The sequence below is a fragment of the Bombina bombina genome, chromosome 4 (assembly GCF_027579735.1).
Source record: "Bombina bombina isolate aBomBom1 chromosome 4, aBomBom1.pri, whole genome shotgun sequence".
In the NCBI taxonomy this organism is placed as follows: domain Eukaryota; kingdom Metazoa; phylum Chordata; class Amphibia; order Anura; family Bombinatoridae; genus Bombina; species Bombina bombina.
Genome location: NC_069502.1, coordinates 994,239,636 through 994,256,099, shown reverse-complemented (window position 1 = coordinate 994,256,099; position 16,464 = coordinate 994,239,636). Strand labels below are relative to the sequence as shown.

At 41.9% G+C, this 16,464-nt stretch overlaps 1 protein-coding gene across 1 annotated transcript in view; it reads left to right on the top strand.

Moving 5' to 3' along the window:
- XPO1 (exportin 1) overlaps positions 1 to 16,464 on the top strand; it is a 443,161-nt gene that overhangs the window by 138,680 nt on the left and 288,017 nt on the right. The gene's annotated exons all lie outside the window — the stretch shown is intronic.

Sequence of the window (16,464 nt, the reverse complement as noted above, 5' to 3'; positions counted from 1 at the left end):
AATTCCTAAGATTCTTTCCTTTCTCCAAGAGGGTTTGGATAAAGGGTTGTCAGCGAGTTCTCTAAAAGGACAGATTTCTGCTTTATCTGTTTTGTTACAACAAACGCCTGGCAGCTGTGCCAGATGTTCAAGCTTTTGAACAGGCTTTGGTCAGAATCAAGCCTGTTTACAGACACATGACTCCTCCTTGGAGTCTAAATTTAGTTCTTTCAGTTCTTCAAGGGGTTCCATTTGAACCTTTACATTCCATAGATATCAAGTAGGGTTGCACCGATACTAGTATCGGTACTGATACCAAGTATTTGCATGAGTACTTGTACTCGTGCAATTGCACCGATACTTAAACCGATACGTCCACTACCTACCCATATGCTACCTTGTGGCGTTTTTTCAAACTGCATGTTCCCATTTCATTTTAAACTGGAGTGGAGACTAAACTAAAAATTGTTTACTACTGTTCTGCCAATACAAATTGCTGTTATTTGTATTATTGTAGTAAAGATTACTGTACCTCGTTCAGACAAACCCCTGAAGTACTGGGCAGTTAATAAACAGATTTCCAGCTCTGGCTAAAATGGCCCAAAAATATCTTTCTGCCCCATGCAGTATGGTGGAAAGTGAAAGACTGTTCAACTTAGAGTCGAACCTCCATACAAATGTCAGATTGATGTTATATAACAGCCCTACAACCCAATTGCATCACCCCTTTAAATTTAATATTTTATTGTAATATTTTTTATTTATAAACATGTTCAGTAAACTTTTGACAAATAAAACTGTTTTATTATTTCATAATGTCTTTTAAATTACAGTCCTTTATAATCATAAAGAAGGAATCTTAAATAATTAGTCTGTATTGTGCTTGGTAAACTGTCACATGACATTAAAAAAAAAAAAGTATCGGTAATTGGTATCGGTAAGTATTTGAAAACAAGTATCGGTACTTGTACTCAGTCATAAAAAAATGGTATTGGTGCAACCCTAATATCAAGTTACTATCTTGGAAAGTTCTGTTTTTGGTTGCTATTTCTTCTGCTAGAAGAGTTTCTGAATTATCTGCTTTGCAGTGTGATCCACCCTATCTGGTGTTACATTCAGATAAGGTCGTTTTGCGTACTAAGCCTGGTTTTCTTCCAAAAGTTGTTTCCAACAAGAATATTAACCAGGAAATAGTTGTTCCTTCTCTGTGTCCGAATCCAGTTTCAAAGAAGGAACGTTTGTTACACAATTTAGATGTAGTTCGTGCTTTAAAGTTCTATTTAGAAGCAACAAAGGATTTTAGACAAACCTCATCTTTGTTTGTCGTTTACTCTGGTAAGAGGAGAGGTCAAAAAGCTACTGCTACCTCTCTTTCTTTCTGGCTGAAAAGCATTATCCGATTGGCTTATGAGACTGCCGGACGGCAGCCTCCTGAACGAATCACAGCTCACTCTACTAGGGCTGTGGCTTCCACATGGGCCTTCAAGAACGAGGCTTCTGTTGATCAGATATGTAAGGCAGCGTCTTGGTCTTCTCTGCACTCTTTTGCCAAATTCTACAAATTTGATACTTATTCTTCTTCGGAGGCTATTTTTGGGAGAAAGGTTTTGCAAGCCATGGTGCCTTCCGTTTAGGTAACCTGATTTGCGCCCTCCCTTCATCATTGTCCTAAAGCTTTGGTATTGGTTCCCACAAGTAATGGATGATGCCGTGGACCGGACACACCAATGTTGGAGAAAACAGAATTTATGCTTACCTGATAAATTACTTTCTCCAACGGTGTGTCCGGTCCACGGCCCGCCCTGGTTTTTTAATCAGGTTTGAAAAATTTCTTTCTCTATACACTACAGTCACCACGGCACCCTATAGTTTCTCCTTTTTTTCTCCTAACCGTCGGTCGAATGACTGGGGGGCGGAGCCTGAGGAGGGGCTATATGGACAGCTTTTGCTGTGCTCTTTGCCATTTCCTGTTGGGGAGGAGAATATTCCCACAAGTAATGGATGACGCCGTGGACCGGACACACCGTTGGAGAAAGTAATTTATCAGGTAAGCATAAATTCTGTTTTTGCCTTTTCATTTGTTCAGAGTTGTTAAATGGGGTTCAGGTATGTGGATTACGTAGATAAAGCCATGCAAATCAGCACTCCTTGCTCTTCCTTGGACTTTAGATGTGTCTGTCACAACTTTAATATGTCTTTAGGATCATTGTCCTGGCTGAAAATAAATCCTCTTCCACACAATTTTTAAACCCGAAAGGATGGCATAGTTTTTCAGGACGGAGTTGTTATTCTGTCAGTTCAAAGTGTAGTTTATATTTTGTAAATACCCAGAATAGGCAAAGCATTCCCACACCTGAATATTTCCTGCTCCATATAATTGCAGGTTTTACACACAATGATTTTAGCTCCTCATTCCGATGCCTCAACTTGTGAACTTGGAACTGCAATGAAAAGTTTAACATTTTTACAAAGAAGTGGTTTAGAGACTGGTACTCTCCCATGAAGACTGTATTTTGCCAGTCATCTTGAGTATGCTTTTGCTTACTTGGGTAGGAAAATATTTGCTTGATAATCTTTTTTTGATGTGATCACTATAGGTCTGCCTGATCTTGCGTTGTACGGGTTGTCCTTATCGAACGTCTGTCCATATGGATGAGTTGTGCACAAAAATGCAAATTTAAAATTACATTCTAATCTGCTTTAAAATAACTTTGTAATCCCCATGCAATAATTCACTAAATTCTCTTTTGCTTTAAACGTATTCTCATGGCCACTTTAAAACGTTAGTGCAGAGTTTGACAAATGTGTTTAAAATGTAGGAGCCAATAAAATTATTATGGAGCCAGAAATACTTTTAGGAGCCTGACAGTGGTATCTCTTTATAAATATATGAAGAGTAATCCAAAAAGTTAGGAGCCAGTGGTAACATTCTAGGAGCCAGTGGCTCCCAGGCTCCTGGGTTTGTCAAGCCCTGCGTTAGTGGATAGTGAAACTTAATCCCTTCCCGGCATTAGGATGTTCCATGCCGTCCTAAGAGCGCTTTAGAGCTGTTAGGATGGCATGAACGTCCTAGCCTGAAAAGAAGTGGAAAGGGTATTCCACACAAAAAAACACTTGGATGTGTAAATTAATTACCTTACAAGTACTATTGGTGAATAGCTATTATAAATGAATAATTTTGGTTTGTATATGGGTAGGTACAGTATGTGGTGCTAGAATACATGTCAAATGGCACCATAGTTCGTTGGCAATAATTAGGTGTAAATAATAAACATTTTGTATCGCGTTTAATTGAAGTGTTCTGATGTCATGCAACAAGTTTTTTTTTTGTTTTTTTTTTAACGTCCTAGCCGTTTTGCTTTCATGAAGCCAGTCTCTCTTCCTAAATGGGATCAAGGGCTGGAGGGCATGTCTAGCATCATTGGCACTTCCCCCCCCCCTTTATTTAAATTTCTTTCCATGAGCTAGTGACGTATGGGATATACAATCCTACCAGGAGGGGCAAAGTTTCCCAAACCTCAAAATGCCTATAAATTCACCCCTCCCCACACCCACAATTCAGTTTTACAAACTTTGCCTCCCTATGGAGGTGGTGAAGTAAGTTTGTGCTTGATTTTCTTCTGTGATATGCGCTTCTCAGCATTTTGAAGCCTGATTCCTCTGAGTACAGTGAATGTCAGAGGGATGTGAAGAGTATCGCCTATTTGATTTTATGGTTTTCCTCATGGGAAATCTTTTCAAAAGTTCTCTGTTATCGGTCGTAGAGATTCATCTCCTACCTCCCTTTTCAGATCGACGATATACTCTCATATTCCATTACTTCTACTGTTACTTTTTCAGTACTGGTTTGGCTATCTGTGGATGGGTCTCTTTTGGTAAGTATGTTTTCATTACTTAAGACACACTCAGCTATGGTTTGGCGCTTTATGTATTAATATAAAGTTCTAAATATATGTATTGTATTTATATTTGCCATGAGTCAGGTTTATGTATATTTCCTTTTGCAGACTATCAGTTTCAAAATTGGGAAAACATATTTAGGAAGTTATTTTTTCTTACCAGGGTATAGTCTGTTTTTTTTTTTTTTTTTTTTTTTTTTTCTTCAATTGACTGTTCTTTCATTAATTTCCGCGGGCAAAATTAGGCTTGCGAGGTCGCAAAATGCTGATGTTTATTGCTTCATTCTTGGCGCGAGTATTTTTTGGGCGCAAAGGTACGTTTTGTGTCGCAAATTCGTCATTTCCGGCAGGTTTCCTTGCACAAGGTTGCGTCTGCCATGATGCGAGTTGCGTCATTTCCGGATGTTGTTAGCGCTGAAAAATTTTGTTGTGCGTCATACTTGCCGCCAAATTATTTAAACTTCACTTCCTATATGCTTCTTGCCTTTTTCTATGCTCAGAGGGCTATGCTGTTTGCATTTTTCCCCCCATTCCTGAAACTGCCATATAAGGAAATTGATAATTTTGCTTTATATGTTTTTTGTCCAGTTGCCAACCTTGGCCACTCCCTTTAAGACCAGAGCTTCTGTCTCAAAGGCCGTTTTTCCATCAGGATCTCAAATCATTAAATTTGAAGGTATAGAAATTAAACGCTTAGTGCTTGGTCAGAGTTTTCTCTGACTCGGTAATTGATACTATGTTACAGGCTCGTAAATCTGTCTCTAGGAAGATTTATTATAGAGTTTGTGGAAGACTTATATTTCATTGTGTTTTTCTCATAAATTCTCCTGGCATTATTTTAGAATTCCTAGAATTTTACAGTTTCTTCAGGATGGTTTGGATACAGTTTTGTCTGCAAGTTCCTTGAAGGGACAAATCTCTGCTCATTGTTTTATTTAACAGAAAGATTGCGATACTTCCTGATATTCACTGTTTTGTACAGGCTTTGGTCCGTATTAAGCCTCTCATTAAATCAATCTCTCCTCCTTGGAGTCTTAATTTGGTTTTGAAGGCCTTACAGGCTCCTCCTTTTGAGCCTATGCATTCTTTGTATATTAAACTACTTTCTTGGAAAGTGTTGTTCCTTTTGGCCATCTTTTCTGCTAGAAGAGTTTCTGAATTATCTGCTCTTTCTTGTGAGTCTCCTTTTCTGATTTTCCATCAGGATAAGGCCGTTTTGCAGACTTCATTTACATTTCTACCTAAGGTTGTGATTTCTAACAACATTAATAGGGAAATTGTTGTTCTTTGTGTCCTAATCCTTAGAATTCTTTGGAGAGAGCCTTACATTCTCTGGATGTTAGAGCTTTGAAATATTATGTTGAAGCTACTAAAGATTTCAGGAAGACTTCTAGTCTATTGGTTGTTTTTTCTGGTTCTAGGAAAGGCTCTGCCATTTCCTTGGCATCTTGGTTAAAGCTTTTGATTCATCAGGCTTTTTTGGAGTCGGGTCAGGCCCCGTCTAAGAGAATCACAGCTCATTCTACTAGATCAGTCTCCACTTCATGGGCTTTTAAGAATGAAGCTTCAGTTGATCAGATTTGTAAAGCAGCGACTTGGTCTTTGCATACATTTACTAAATTCTACCGTTTTGATGTATTTGCCTCTTCGGAAGCAGTTTTTTGGTAGAAAAGTTCTTCAGGCAGCTGTTTCAGTTTGATCCCTCTGCTTATGTTTTAAGTTTTTTTTTTTTTCTTTTTAATTATAAGAAAACGTTGTTTTCTTCTATAAAGGTAAGACGAGTCCACGGATTCATCCTTTACTTGTGGGATATAGTCCTCCTGCTAACAGGAAGTAGCAAAGAGCACCATAGCAGAGCTGTCTATATAGCTCCACCCCCAGTCATTCTCTTTGCCTGCTCTAAGTACTAGGAAGGGTAAAGTGATGGAGGTGATAAAATATTAGTTTTTAATTTCTTCAAGCAAGAGTTTATTTTAAATGGTACCGATGTGTACTATTTACTCTCGGGCAGCAGATGGATGAAGACCGCTGCCTGGAGGATGATGATCTTAGCATTTGTAACTAAGAACCATTGCTGTTCCCACAGAGGCTGAGGAGTGCAGGAAACTTCAGTGTGAGGAACTGTTTCATGCTATGCAGCAATGAGGTATGTTCAGTCATATTTTTCTGGAGAGACTGTATTTCAGAAAGGCTGACATTATACCCAGGAGGGTAAGGGTAAGCAGTAATCCTAGAGCTAAAAAAAGGGCATTACTTAGCTTGCATATGGGGCCAATTACAAATATGGTTGACACTGAATTGCAAATATTTGGGAGCAAACGTTTTTTGACTGGGGAGTGCTTTAATGTTTTTGTGGGCAATAACGTTTTGGGCAGCTTTATTAAGGGCACACATGGCTAGTTTAACCGCTCTGGTGCGGTTCTGTAAGGCTGTGGAGACATCGAGGGAGATGGACGGGGCCTATTTTCACGCCTCATATGCGCAGTTAGTTTGATCAGCAAGCTCTAACTCCTAAGGGCCCTGGTTTATGTTTTGGGCCAAATCGAAGCTTTTACCCCACATTTTCGACCCCTGAGTGCAGGTAGGGCCACAGCAGGGTTGTGGCAAGGTGCTGAGTTTTTTTTTTTTCCGGATCTGGGCCTATTTTCGATACGGTTTGCAAATTAAGGGGTTAATTGTTAAAAATTATTGTTGTGCAATCTTAACTACCTATATTGTGTCTACATACAAGATTTTGAAAAATTTGGTGCATGTTTAGGCTGTTTTGCAGCACGTGTATGCTTTTTTTCTCTTAAAGGTGCAGTACCGTTTTTTAAGATTATTTTTTTCACCAAATAAAGTGTTTTCATGCTTGTTTGTAGTCATTACTAGCCTGTTCAACATGTCTGACATTGAGGAAAGTCAATGTTCAATATGTTTAGAAGCCATTGTGGAACCTCCACCTAGAATGTGTCCCTCATGCACTGAAAGGTCAATAAATTATAAAGACCATATTTTAGCTACTAAAAGTATGTTGCAGGATGATTCTCAGTCAGAAGGGAATCAGGTTATGCCAGATATGTCCTCAGTTATGAATACTACCCTCACAGAGGTTTTATCTAAGCTGCCTGGGTTGCAGGGGAAGCACTGTAGGTCTGATGTGAGAACAAACGCTGAGCCCTCTGATGCTTTATTAGCCATATCCGATGTACCCTCACAATGTTCTGAAGTGAGGGATTTGCTAGCTGAGGGAGAGATTTCTGATTCAGGAAATATGTTCCCTCAGACAGATTCAGATATGACGGCTTTTAAATTTAAATTTGAAAACCTCAGCTTATTGCTCAAGGAGGTTTTAGCGACTCTGGATGATTGTGACCCTATTGTAGTTCCAGAAAAATTGTGTAAAATGGACAGATTCCTAGAGGTTCCTGCCTACACTGAGGTTTTTCCGGTCCCTAAGAGGATTTCGGAAATTGTTACTAAGGAGTGGGATAGACCAGGTATTCCGTTCGCTCCCCCTCCTACTTTTAAGATAATGTTTCCCATATCAGACGACGTGCGGGACTTGTGGTAGACGTTCCCTAAGGTGGAGGGAGCTATTTCTACCCTGGCTAAGTGTACAACTATACCTATTGAGGACAGTTGTGCTTTCAAAGATCCTATGGATAAAAAATTAGAGGGTCTCCTGAAGAAAATATTTGTTCATCAAGGTTTTCTCCAACCTATAGTGTGCATTGTTCCTGTAACTACTGCAGCGTCCTTTTGGTTCGAGGCTCTGGAAGAGGCTCTTCAGGTTGAGACGCTATTAGATGATATTCTGGATAGAATTAGGGCTCTCAACCTAGCTAATTCTTTCATTACAGATGCAGCTTTTCAACTGGCTAAATTAGCGGCGAAGAATTCGGGTTCTGCCATTTTAGCGCGTAGAGCGTTATGGCTTAAGTCCTGGTCTTCTGATGTGTCATCAAAGGCTAAGATTTTAGCCATCCCTTTCAAGGGTAAGACCCTATTCGGGCCTGAACTGAAAGAGATAATTTCAGACATCACTGGAGAGAAAGGCCATGCCCTTCCTCAGGATAAGACAAATAAGATGAGGGCCAAACAAAATAATTTTCGTTCATTTCGAAACTTCAAAGGTGGTCCCTCTACCTCTTCCCCTGCCGCAAAGCAAGAGAGGAATTTTGCTCAATCCATGTCAGTCTGGAGACCTAACCAGACTTGGAACAAGGGTAAACAGGCCAAGAAGCCCGCTGCTGCCACCAAGACAGAATGAAGGGGGCAGACTTTCTCTCTTCGCTCAGGCTTGGGCAAGAGACGTTCAGGACTCCTGGGCTTTAGAAATCATAACCCGGGGGGGGGGGGGGGGGTTTATCTTCTAGATTTCAAGGATTCTCCCCCAAGGGGGAGATTCCATCTTTCTCAATTGTCTGTAAACCAGACAAAAAGAGGCGTTCTTACGCTGTGTAGAAGACCTATATACCATGGGAGTGATCTGCCCAGTTCCGAAAACCAGGGGCAAGGGTTCTACTCCAATCTGTGGTTCCCAAAAAAGAGGGAACCTTCAGACCAATTTTGGATCTCAAGATCCTAAACAAATTCCTCAGAGTCCCATCCTTCAAGATGGAGACCATTCAGACTATTTTGCTGATGATGCAGGAGGGTCAATATATGACCACCGTGGACTTTAAGGATGCGTATCTACACATTCCTATCCACAAAGATCATCACCAGTTCCTCAGGTTCGCCTTTCTGGACAAGCATTACCAGTTTGTGGCTCTTCCCTTCGGGTTGGCCACGGCTCCCAGAATTTTCACAAAGGTGCTAGGGTCCCTTCTGGCGGTTCTAAGGCCGCGGGGCATAGCTGTGGCGCCTTATCTGGATGATATCTTAATTCAGGCGTCGACTTACCAACTAGTCAAGTCTCACACTGACATCGTGTTGGCTTTTCTCAGATCTCACGGGTGGAAGGTGAACGTAAATAAGAGTTCACTTATCCCTCTCACAAGAGTTCCATTCCTGGGAACTCTGATAGATTCGGTGGACATGAAAATTTTTCTGACGGAGGTCAGGAAATAAAAAATTGTATCCATCTGCCGAGCTCTTCATTCCATTCCTCGGCCGTCAGTGGCTCAGTGTATGGAGGTAATCGGCTTAATGGTAGCGGCAATGGACATAGTTCCGTTTGCTCGCTTACATCTCAGACCACTGCAACTATGCATGCTCAAACAGTGGAATGGGGATTATGCAGATTTATCTCCTCAGATAAATCTGGACCAAGAGACCAGAGACTCTCTTCTTTGGTGGTTGTTACAGGATCATCTGTCCAAGGGAATGTGTTTCCGCAGGCCAGTGTGGGTCATAGTGACGATGGGCGCCAGCCTATTGGGCTGGGTTTCAGTCTGGAATTCCCTGAAAGCTCAGGATTTGTGGACTCAGGAGAAGGCTCTCCTCCCGATAAATATTCTAGAACTGAGAGTGATATTCAACGCGCTTCAGGCGTGGCCTCAGCTGGCGTCGGCCAGATTCATAAGATTCCAGTCGGTCAATATCACGACTGTAGCATATATCAATCATCAGGGGGGAACAAAGTTCTCTAGCGATGATAGAGGTTACCTAAATAATTAGATGGGCAGAGACTCACTCTTGCCATCTATCAGCAATCTATATCCCAGGGGTGGAGAACTGGGAAGCGGATGTTCTAAGTCGTCAGACTTTTCATCCGGGGGAGTGGGAACTCCATCCGGAGGTGTTTGCACAATTGATTCAGCAATGGGGCACACCAGAATTGGATCTGATGGCGTCTCGTCAGAACGCCAAACTTCCTTGTTACGTGTTCAGGTGAAGGGATCCTCATGCAGTACTGATAGATGCTGATAAGGTGGTTTTGCGTACCAAACCTGGATTCCTTCCTAAGGTTGTTACTAATAAGAATATTAATCAGGAAATTGTTGTTTCTTCTCTGTGTCCTAATCCTGCCTCTAAGAAGGAGCGTCTATTGCACAATTTGGACGTGGTTTGTGCTTGAAAGTTTTACTTGCAAGCGACCAAAGATTTGCGTCAAACATTTTCTTTGTTGTCTATTCTGGAAAACGTAGAGGTCAAAAAGCTACGGCTACCTCTTTTGGGTGAAAAGCATCATCCATTTGGCATAAGAGACTGCTGGACAGGAGCCTCCTGAAAGAATTACAGCTCACTCTACTAGAGCGGTGGCTTCCACATGGGCTTTTAAAAATGATGCTTCTGTTGAACAGATTTGTAAGGCTGTGACTTGGTCTTCGCCTCATACCTTTTCCAAATTTTGATACCTTTTCTTCTTCGGATGCTATTTTTAGGAGAAAAGTTATTCAAGCAGTGGTGCCTACTGTTTAGGCATCTGTCTTGTCCCTCCTGTTCATCCGTGTCCTGTAGCTTTGGTATTGTATCCCACAAGTAAAGGATGAATCAGTGGACTCGTCTTACCTTTATAGAAGAAAACTAAATTTATGCTTACCTGATAAATTGATTTCTTCTATTGTAAGACAAGTCCACGGCCCGCCCTGTCATTTTAAGACAGATTATATTTTTTTGATTTAAACTTCAGTCACTTCTGTACCTTGTAGTTTCTCCTTTTTCTTCCTGTACCTTCGGTCGAATGACTGGGGGTGGAGCTAAGGGAGGAGCTATATAGACAGCTCTGCTGTGGTGCTCTTTGCCACTTCCTGTTAGCAGGAGGACTATATCCCACAAGTAAAGGATGAATCCGTGGACTCGTCTTACCATAGAAGAAATCAATTTATCAGGTAAGCATAAATTTAGTTTTTTTGGATGTGGATTTAATTTTTTCAGCAGAATATGGCTGTTTTTATTTTTATCCCTCCCTCTCTAGTGTCCTCTGTGGAGTTTTACTTTTGGGTATTACTAACCATACGTCACTAGCTCATGGACTCTAGCCAATTATATGAAAGAAAACATAATTTCTCTTGTTAAGTGTATCCAGTCCACGGATCATCCATTACTTGTGGGATATTCTCCTTCCCAACAGGAAGTTGCAAGAGGATCACCCACAGCAGAGCTGCTATATAGCTCCTCCCCTCACTGCCAGATCCAGTCATTCTCTTGCAACTCTCAACAAAGATGGACGTAGTAAGAGGAAAGTGGTGTATTATAGTTAGTTTTTTAACTTCAATCAAAAGTTTGTTATTTTTAAATGGTACCGGAGTGTACTGTTTCATCTCAAGCAGCATTAGAAGAAGAATATGCCTGTGATTTCTATGATCTTAGCAGAAGTAACTAAGATCCATGGCTGTTCTCACATATTCTGAGGAGTGAGGTAACTTCAGAGAGAGAATGGCGTGCAGGTTTTCCTGCAATAAGGTATGTGCAGTTAATATATTTCTAGGGATGGAATTTGCTAGAAAAATGCTGCTGATACCGGATTAATGTAAGTTAAGCCTTAAATGCAGTGATAGCGACTGGTATCAGGCTTATTAATAGAGATACATACTCTTATAAAAATGTAATATAAAACGTTTGCTGGCATGTTAATCGTTTTTATATATGTTTGGTGACAAAACTTATTGGGGCCTAGTTTTTTTCCACATGGCTGGTTTGATTTTTGCCTTGAGACAGTTTCCTGAAGCTTTCCACTGTTGCAATATGAGTGGGAAGGGCCTATTTTAGTGCTTTTCTGTGCAGATAAAAATACTGACAGAGACATTCAGCTTCCCTCTGCATGATACAGGACATCTCTGAAGGGCTCAAAAGTCTTCAAAGTCGTTTTTGAGGAGGGTAACAATCACAGTAGACTGTGGCAGTTGTGACTGTGTTTAAAAAACGTTTTTGTCATTTATTATTCTGTTTTTGTTATTAAGGGGTTAATCATCCATTTGCAAGTGGGTGCAATGCTCTGCTGACTTGTTACATACACTGTAAAAATTTTGTTAGTGTAACTGCCTTTTTTCACTGTTATTTCAAATTTTGTCAAAATTTGTCTCTCTTAAAGGCATAGTAACGTTTTTTATATTGCTTGTTAACTTGCTTTAAAGTGTTTTCCAAGCTTGCTAGTCTCATTGCTAGTCTGTACAAACATGTCTGAAACAGAGGATACTTGTTCATTATGTTAAAAAGCCATGGTGGAGCCCCATAGGAGAATGTGTACGAAATGTATTGATTTCACCTTAAACAGTAAAGATCAGTCTTTATCTATAAAAGAATTGTCCCCAGAGGGGTCTGTCGAGGGGGAAGTTATGCCGACTAACTCTCCCCACGTGTCGGACCCTTCGCCTCCCGCTCAAGGGACGCACGCTAATATGGCGCCAAGTACATCAGGGACGCCCATAGCGATTACTTTGCAGGACATGGCTGCAATCATGAATAATACTCTGTCAGAGGTATTATCCAGATTGCCTGAATTGAGAGGCAAGCGCGATAGCTCTGGGGTTAGACGAGATACAGAGCGCGTAGATGCTGTAAAAGCCATGTCTGATACTCCGTCACAATATGCAGAACCTGAGGACGGAGAGCTTCAGTCTGTGGGTGACGTCTCTGATTCGGGGAGACCTGATTCTGAGATTTCTAATTTTAAATTTAAGCTTGAGAACCTTCGTGTATTATTTGGGGAGGTATTAGCTGCTCTGAATGACTGTGACACAATTGCAGTGCCAGAGAAATTGTGTAGGCTGGATAAATACTATGCAGTGCCGGTGAGTACTGATGGTTTTTCCAATACCTTAAAGGCTTACAGAAATTATTAGTAAGGAGTGGGATAGGCCCGGTGTGCCCTTTTCCCCACCTCTTATATTTAGAAAAATGTTTCCAATAGATGCCACTACACGGGACTTATGGCAGACTGTCCCTAAGGTGGAGGGAGCAGTTTCTACTTTAGCAAAGCGTACCACTATCCCGGTTGAGGACAGTTGTGCTTTTTCAGATCCAATGGATAAAAAATTAGAGGGTTACCTTAAGAAAATGTTTATTCAACAAGGTTTTATTTTACAGCCCCTTGCATGCATTGCGCCTGTCACTGCTGCAGCGGCATTCTGGTTTGAGGTCCTGGAAGAGAGGCCATCCATACAGCTCCATTGACTGAAATTATTGACAAGCTTAGAACTCTTAAGCTAGCTAACTCATTTGTTTCTGATGCCATTGTTAATTTGACTAAACTAACGGCTAAGAATTCCGGATTCGCCATCCAGGCGCGTAGGGCGCTATGGCTCAAATCCTGGCCAGCTGATGTGACTTCAAAGTCTAAGTTACTCAACATTCCTTTCAAGGGGCAGACCTTATTCGGGCCTGGCTTGAAGGAAATTATTGCTGACATTACTGGAGGTAAGGTCATACCCTTCCTCAGGACAGGGCCAAATCAAGGGCCAAACAGTCTAATTTTCGTGCCTTTCGAAATTTCAAGGCAGGTGCAGCATCAACTTCCTCTGCTTCAAAACAAGAGGGAACTTTTGCTCAATCCAAGCAGGCCTGGAAATCTAACCAGTCCTGGAAGAAGGGCAAGCAGGCCAGAAAGCCTGCTGCTGCCTCTAAGACAGCATGAAGGAGCGGCCCCCTATCCGACAACGGATCTAGTAGGGGGCAGACTCTCTCTCTTCGCCCAGGCGTGGGCAAGAGATGTTCAGGATCCCTGGGCGTTGGAGATCATATCTCAGGGATATCTTCTGGACTTCAAAGCTTCTCCTCCACAAGGGAGATTTCACCTTTCAAGATTATCTGCAAACCAGATAAAGAAAGAGGCATTCCTAAGCTGCGTACAAGATCTCCTTGTAATGGGAGTGATCCATCCAGTTCCACGGACGGAACAAGGACAGGGGTTTTATTCACATCTGTTTGTGGTTCCCAAAAAAGAGGGAACCTTTAGACCAATTTTGGATTTAAAGATCCTAAACAAATTCCTCAGAGTTCCGTCATTCAAGATGGAAACTATTCAAACCATTTTACCCATGATCCAAGAGGGTCAGTACATGACCACAGTGGACTTAAAGGATGCCTACCTTCACATTCCGTTTCACAAGAATCATCATCAGTTCCTGAGGTTTGCCTTTCTAGACAGGCATTACCAATTTGTAGCTCTTCCATTCGGGTTGGCTACAGCCCCAAGAATTTTTACAAAGGTTCTGGGCTCACTTCTGGCCGTCCTAAGACCGCAAGGCATAGCGGTGGCTCCTTACCTGGACGATATCCTGATACAGGCGTCAAGCTTTCAAATTGCCAAATCTCATACAGAGATAGTTCTGGCATTCCTGAGGTCGCATGGGTGGAAAGTGAACGAAGAAAAGAGTTCTCTATCTCCTCTCATGAGGGTTTCCTTCCTAGGGACTCTAATAGATTCTGTAGAAATGAAAATTTACCTGACGGAGTCCAGGTTTTCAAAACTCCTAAATGCTTGCCGTGTTCTTCACTCCATTCCGCGCCCCACGGTGGTTCATTGCATGGAAGTAATCGGCTTAATGGTAGCGGCGATGGACATAGTGCCATTTGCGCGCCTGCATCTCAGGCCGCTGCAATTTTGCATGCTCAGTCAGTGGAATGGGGATTACACAGATTTGTCCCCTCTACTAAATCTGGATCAGGAAACCAGAGATTCTCTTCTCTGGTGGTTATCTCGGGCCCATCTGTCCAAGGGTATGACCTTTCGCAGACCAGATTGGACAATTGTAACAACCGATGCCAGCCTTCTAGGTTGGGGTGCAGTCGGGAACTCCCTGAAGGCTCAGGGTTCATGGACTCAGGAGGAGAAACTCCTCCCAATAAATATTCTGGAGTTAAGAGCAATATTCAATGCTCTTCTGGCTTGGCCTCAGCTAGCAACACTGAGGTTCATCAGATTTCAGTCGGACAACATCACGACTGTGGCTTACATCAACCATCAAGGGGGAACCAGGAGTTCCCTAGCGATGTCAGAAGTCTCCAAGATAATTCGCTGGGCAGAGACTCAGTCTTGCCACCTGTCAGCGATCCATATCCCAGGTGTAGAGAACTGGGAGGCGGGTTTTCTAAGTCAGACTTTTCATCCGGGGGAATGGGAACTCCATCCGGAGGTGTTTGCTCAATTGGTTCTCCGTTGGGGCAAACCAGAATTGGATCTCATGGCGTCTCGCCAGAACGCCAAGCTACCTTGTTACGGATCCAGGTCCAGGGACCCAGAAGCGGCACTGATAGATGCTCTAGCAGCGCCTTGGTTCTTCAACCTGGCTTATGTGTTTCCACCGTTTCCTCTACTCTCTCGTCTGATTGCCAAAATCAAACAGGAAAGAGTATCGGTGATATTGATAGCGCCTGCGTGGCCACGCAGGACCTGGTATGCAGACCTAGTGGACATGTCTGCCTCTGAGACAAGACCTTCTAATACAAGGTCCTTTCAATCATCCGAATCTACTTTCTCTGAGACTGACTGCATGGAGATTGAACGCTTGATCCTATCAAAGCGTGGCTTCTCAGAGTCAGTAATTGATACCTTAATACAGGCACGAAAGCATGTCACCAGGAAAATTTACCACAAGATATGGCGTAAATATCTTCATTGGTGTGAATCCAAGAATTACTCATGGAGTAGGGTTAGGATTCCTAGGATATTGTCCTTCCTCCAAGAGGGTTTAGACAAAGGATTATCAGCTAGTTCTTTAAAGGGACAGATTTCTGCTCTGTCTATTCTTTTACACAAGCGTCTGGCAGAAGTTCCAGACGTTCAGGCATTTTGTCAGGCTTTAGTTAGAATTAAGCCTGTGTTTAAACCTGTTGCTCCTCCATGGAGCTTAAACTTGGTTCTTAAAGTTCTTCAGGGGGTTCCGTTTGAACCCCTTCATTCTATTGATATCAAACTTCTATCATGGAAAGTTCTTTTTCTGATGGCTATTTCCTCGGCTCGAAGGGTCTCGGAGTTATCTGCCTTACATTGTGATTCTCCTTATCTCATCTTTCATTAAGATAAAGTTGTTCTGCGTACAAAACCTGGGTTTTTACCTAAGGTGGTTTCTAACAAGAATATCAATCAAGAGATTGTTGTTCCATCATTATGTCCTAATCCTTCTTCAAAGAAGGAACGTCTTTTGCATAATCTAGACATATTCCGTTCCTTGAAGTTTTACTTACAGGCTACTAAAGATTTTCGGCAAACATCTAACCTGTTTGTTGTTTACTCTGGACAGAGGAGAGGTCAGAAGGCCTCGGCAACCTCTTTCTTTTTGGCTTCGGAGTATAATCCATTTAGCCTATGAGACTGCTGGACAGCAGCCTCCTGAAAGGATTACAGCTCATTCTACTAGAGCTGTGGCTTCCACCTGGGCCTTTAAAAATGAGGCCTCTGTTGAACAGATTTGCAAGGCTGCAACTTGGTCTTCCCTTCATACTTTTTCCAAATTTGATACTTTTGCTTCTTCTGAGACTTTTTTTTCGGAGAAAGGTTCTACAGGCAGTGGTTCCTTCCGTTTAAGTTCCTGCCTTGTCCCTCCCATCATCCGTGTACTTTAGCTTTGGCATTGGTATCCCACAAGTAATGGATGATCTGTGGACTGGATACACTTAACAAGAGAAAACATAATTTATGCTTACCTGATAAATGTATTTCTCTTGTAGTGTATCCAGTCCACGGCCCGCCCTGTCCTTTTCAGGCAGGTCTAAATTT